The sequence below is a fragment of the Mirounga leonina genome, unplaced genomic scaffold, assembly GCF_011800145.1.
Source record: "Mirounga leonina isolate KUSES-001 unplaced genomic scaffold, KU_Mleo_1.0 Mir_197, whole genome shotgun sequence".
Taxonomy (NCBI): Eukaryota; Metazoa; Chordata; class Mammalia; order Carnivora; family Phocidae; genus Mirounga; species Mirounga leonina.
In genome coordinates this window covers 6,648,854-6,654,554 of record NW_023270494.1, presented here as the reverse complement: position 1 = coordinate 6,654,554, position 5,701 = coordinate 6,648,854, and the positions used below count along the sequence as shown (strand labels likewise).

The 5,701-nt window shown below is 50.9% G+C and overlaps 1 long non-coding RNA gene across 1 annotated transcript; it reads left to right on the top strand.

Annotated features, from left to right (window-relative positions):
• The first annotated feature begins 376 nt into the window (after window positions 1–376).
• Window positions 377–4,145, top strand: LOC118024451. Its single transcript, XR_004683104.1, has 4 exons — window positions 377–900; window positions 3,217–3,366; window positions 3,518–3,600; window positions 4,107–4,145. It is a non-coding gene; the product is annotated as an uncharacterized LOC118024451 (long non-coding RNA).
• The last annotated feature ends 1,556 nt before the right edge of the window (window positions 4,146–5,701 follow it).

Sequence of the window (5,701 nt, the reverse complement as noted above, 5' to 3'; positions counted from 1 at the left end):
GCACCCTTGGGGACAACCTCAACTTTTGTGCATTTCCCCCTGGGAGGCTGGGGAGGGGGTGGGGATGAGGAGGAGAGCACCTGTAGCTACAATTCTTGAAAGTTCTGCCTTGTGCAGTGGTTCAGACTCGAAGAAGCTCACTGCAGGAAGGCAGCCGCCCCAGACCCGGCCCCCCTCCCCGCCCCCTGCCCAGGGATGCTCCCTCCCGCACCAGCAGCGGGTATACAGAGCAGCTCCAGGGGGATCCGGGAATGGACCAGGAGTGGGGTCCAAGATACAAGGGGGCCCCCTTTCTTGGTCCAGTGCTGAAGAGCAGCTCTGGATCATCAGCCCCAGCAGAGCAGACAGGCCGGGCTGCGGACAGGGATGTGGCTTAGGACGGGCCCCGGGCTCTACTGCAGTTCACAGATGCCACAGTCCAGCTCTCCTGTGGGCTCGGAGGACCTGGAGGTCATAGACTCTCACAGCAGCCCCGTGCTTTGTGGGGCTCCAGAATGACTCTGCCTCAGCAATTTCCAGTGCAAATTTGCATTTTGTTTGAGTCTGGAAATAACGGCGGCAGACTCCCCAGGGCCCAGGAACCTGCTTTGCTCCTCTTGGCATCTTATGTCCAGGAGCAAGACGCAACCAGATGCATAGGGCGGCACTGAGGTTAAGCTACAACAAGTTGACCTGGCCTGCCCCACGGATGCCGAGCCACCTCGAAGAGACGGTCAGGGAGGGTCCCGGGCCTCTCCACGCCCCTTGCTGGTCACATGAGTGGCCTGAATCCTCCATGAGCACCAAGAGGGTGTCTCTACTTCAGACTCTGGGCAGGGATCAGCACGAGCCCTGACGTGGTGGTGAACTGAGCGGCCAGGGCTGGATGCATCTCATGCAAGATGCCTTTAGAGATTTCTGGTGAGAATATCTTCCCAATTTTCCCGACCCTTCACTGGCTCAACACACGCCCTGCCTGGAGCCTTTTCCAACAACTAAATCCTCCCTCCCCTGCACCCGGCCTGGCTCCTCTCACTCTGTCACTTACAGCTTAGGACTTTGTTCCTCCCAAAATGTCCCCTCTCCAGATCTAGCTGAGACCTTTCCATGCCTAGTTAGTGAACACACTTGCCCTGATCCCCACCTGCACACCCCATCTCTCCCAGGGGGACCAGGGAGCCCGGATTTGACAGGCGCAACTATCCGGTGTGCACGGGCGCTGGATGCCCACAGAGGATTCCAGAGACCAAGGTCTTCCCAGGACTGGCAGCTCGGATGGCTCCCGGGGCAGAAATAACCCAAGCCTGCTGCCCTTTCCTTCTTGAGTGACTCAGCAAGAAGCTGGGGGACAAGGGGCTTAGGGGGAGGGGTTAGCCTGGTGATGGGTATTAAAGAGGGCACGTATTGAATGGAGCACTGGGTGTTATACGCAAACAATGAATCATGGAGCACTACATCAAAAACTAATGATGTAATGTATGGTGATTAACATAACATAATAAAATAAAATTAAAAAAAAAAAAAAGAAGCTGGGGGAGAGAAATACAAACCTAGTCCTGGATCTTGCAGAGGGGATAGCGGGCAAGGCGACAGCCTTTGGCTGTGTGTGGAAAGGAACCAGTCCAGGGCTGGGCACTAAGAAGATGCTCAACCTCACTTCGAATAAAAGAATCAAACGAAAACAACGCCCAAGCCCCATTTTCTACTGAGCAGATTGGCAAAGATCAAAGGTTCGACAATGCACTGAGCTGGCAAGGGTGGAGAAAGGCACTCTTGGGCTTTGCCAGGAGGACTGTAGATGCACACATCCTCCACGGAGGGCAATTTGGCAGAATCTACTGAATGCACAAATTCTGTGACCCAGCAATTCTGCTCCCCGAAACGTATCGCCCAGCGGTGCACATTTGTGGAATGACCTAGGGCCATTGTTTATAAGAATGACAAGGGATGGGAGGCGCCCTCCATAGGTGACGGATTCCACACTTACGGTATGCCCAGGTGATGGAACACAGCACCAGGACAAGGAATTGGAGCCATTGATGCATGGATCTGGAGACAGGTCCCAGTTATGTTGTAAAGTGGGAAAACTAAAGAAGAGCAAAGCAAGAGCAGAACAGGCTGCAGGTGTGGCTGGTTTCGAGTCTCAGTGAATGAATGAATGAATGAATGAATGAATGAATGAATGAATGAACGAACGAATGAACTGGCATGCTCCCATTTGGGTAAAAATCATAAAAGAAAAATAGTGCATATGCTCATCTGGTTGTGTGTCCTGAGCAACAACTCTGGATGGATACCCAAGAAACGGGTTCCATCGGTTCCATGGGAGCAAGCATTTTCATGATATACCTTTTTTGTTAAATTTGTAACTTTAAATGGCTACATGACCTATTGAAAAAGAAAATACAGTTTCAACTACGTGGGCGCCCCCTGCCTCTGGAGTGGAATGGAATGGAATGGAATGATCCCAGAACTCAGGGGCCACCAGCAAGTTCCAGGACAGAATGTGGCTATCATTCCGTCTTACACTCCCACGGCATGTGACATCTTACAGACTCCTTCATTTGCGCTGCGCCTTCAATCCTCAGGACAGCCCCTTTCTTTCAGATGAAGAAATGGCAGCCCAGAGGGTAAGTGATTTCTCTGAAGTCACACAGCAAGTGGTTGAGCCCAGACTTGCGTCCAGGTTTGCTGGCTCCCTCTCTCCTTTTCCTCCTCACTTGAGAGTCCTGGGGACTCAGGTCGCTGCTGTGATGTCTGCCTAGAACGTTTCTACCTAGAACATGAGCCAGGCCGCAGTGCAGACGGGTGCAGGCCCCAGCTGTGATGTCAGGGCCTGGCCTCGAACTCTGGGTCGGCGTCATCCTACTGGGGTGACTTTGGGGAAGTTGCTTATTGGGCCGACTCTCAGTTACTTCATCTGTGAAGCAGGAACCAGACCACCACCCACTTCAGAGGGTTGTCCTGAGTTTGACATGAGCTCAGTGCCAAGGACATAGCAGCCTCAAAGTAAGATGGAGCCAGGCTGTCCGGAGTCCAGAGCTGCCCTCTGAGACAGCCCCACTGTGAGCTGCCTACTTCTTAGGAATCTTGCACAAACCAGAAAGAAAAGCGTTTTGCATGCATTGCAGGGTTGGTTCTGCACCGCGGGCCGGTGGGCCTTCCTTCTGATGTTCTTTTCTCCTTCCCTTTCATTCCCACCCTCTCTCATCCTCCCTGCTCCTGCCTGGCTCTCAGCAACCTGGAGGGATGGCCCCGAGATTCTGCAGAGACCCAGGGCTGCCCTCAGCAGAGAAGGGAGGCCGCCTGTGGCTCACCCCTGCCCCTCACCTCCACGGAAATACCCCAGACCTGTTTTCTTTGGAAATTATAATCAACCAGAAAAAGGTGAACAGGAGGGAAGAAGGCAAACAGAAGCAAGTTTTTCCTCTCCCTTTCTCCACTAAATAGGATGGAACACTAAGCCTTTAGCTACATATCCCTCCCCCCCCACCACCGTTTTCTAAAATAAAATAAAAGTTTCTCTATCTCATCTCAGGGTCTGGAGGTGGGAAGTCTTGTCTGCCAGGGCTGTTCTGCTCCACAAAGTCTCTCAGAGAACCAGGCACTTCCCACCTTGCTGTGAGTAACAACATGATACACACCTGCAGGTGGAGGCCGCCTCAAAGCCGGGGTGGGGGGTCTCTGGGCCAAGTTCACGGTTTCACAGCCCGAAGTGCGGGTTTGCAGGTGTTAGAGAGAATCTCCTTCAGGCAAGCGCAAGTATTGGTCAAGGGGAAGGTAGCTCCACACACAAGAAAGGCAGACGCAGAGGCGGCAGCCCCACAGAAGAGGGGTTAGGGGAACACGGAATTTGTGTAAAGAGAAAGCTGTCCTTTCTTCTGGACGGACAGAACCATGGACTGAGGAATTCACCACAGTGTGTGGACTCCAGTCCTTCTGGAGGCCGGAAGTCCAGGAGCAGGGCGCTGGTGAAGCCCTGTGCCTGGCACCTCGCGGGTGGGATCATTCTTTAAAAGACGGCAATATTAAAAATAATAAAAATAAAAACTAAATAAAGGAAGATTTTTTTTAAGATTTTATTTATTTATTTATTTTAAAAAAGATTTTATTTATTTTTTTGACAGATAGAGACACAGCGAGAGAAGGAACATAGCAGCGGGAGTGGGAGAGGGAGAAGCAGGCTTCCCGCTGAGCAGGGAGCCCAATGTGGGGCTCGATCCCAGGACCCTGGGATCATGACCTGGGCCGAAGGCGGACGCTTAACCGACTGAGCCACCTAGGCATTTCTAAAGGAAGAAGATATTGACAAGAAGAGCCCATTTCCCTCTTAATTCAGTCTCCCCTTCTTTGCTCTTGCTTTATTTTTAAAATTAACATAGAATAAAAATGACTTTTATCTGCTTTTGGTGTTTAGATTTGTGTCACCGCCCACCACGATCAGGGCGGGACATTTCGACCTCCCTGACGCCCCCTTCAAGCTTCCCCTGGGGGAGCCGCACCCTCTCCCCACTCCTGGCCCCTGCCTGGGGACCCCCTGACGTGCCCTCCGTCCCTGGAGGTTGTCTTTTTGAGAATAGGTCATAGAAATGGAAGTCTACGGCACGTAACCTTTTGACTTTTTTTGGTTTTTTTTCACTCGGAATAATGCCTTTGGGATCCCCCTCATTGCACGTGCCAATAGGTCTCTCCCTTTATAGCTGAGTCGTATCCTATCGTCCGGGGTGCCACACTTCGTTCATCCATTCATGTGTGGAAGGACATTCGGGCTGTTTCCAGCGTTAAGTGATTATGAATAGAATGCCACAAACATTTGTGCACAGGCTCTTGTGTGAACAAAAGTTCTCCTTTTTGCAGGGCAGTGAGCCTCAACTGGAGGCAATTTGGCCCCGGAGGGGACATCTGGCAATGTCTGGAGACATTTTTGATTGTCGTGTGCTCGGCATCTAGTGGTTAGAGGTCAGGGACGCTGCTAAACATCCTGCAGTGCCCAGGTCTCATAATACAGAATGATCTGGCTCCCAATGTCACTTGCGCTGTGGTCCACAAAACTTGCCCTGGGGCAAATGTACAGACATTGAGATTGCTGGGTCACAGGGAGTGTTCACATTTAACTTCATAAGAAATTGCTGAACCGTTTTCCAGAGTGACTTTCCCATTTTGCATTCCCACCAGCAACATAGGAGAGCTCTAGGCGGGTCACATCTCTCTGCCAGTGCTTGATATCATCAGTGTTTAAAATTTTAGCCAAAAAATTAAAAATTAAAAAAAAATAAAAGAAAATTTAAAAATTTTAGCCATTATGGGCACCTGGGTGGCTCAGTTGGTTAAGCGACTGCCTTCGGCTCAGGTCATGATCCTGGAGTCCTGGGATCGAGTCCCGCATCGGGGTCCCTGCTCAGCAGGGAGTCTGTTTCTCCCTCTCCCGCTCCCCCTTCTTGTGCCCTCTCTCTCTATCTCACTCTCTCTCTCAAATAAATAAATAAAATCTTTAAAAAAATAAAATAAAATTTTAGCCATTATGATAGGTATATAGAGGTATCTCGTTATGCTTTATATTTGCATTTGCCTGATGGCTAGTGATGCGGAGTATCTTTTCACGTGCTTATCTGCTATCTGTGTGTCCTCTTTGCTGAAGTGTCTGTTCAAGTCTTTTGTCCCCATGGACCTGGGGTGCACCATCCTCCCAGCACTTGGAGGCACTAGTCCAGAAGCTTGTCAA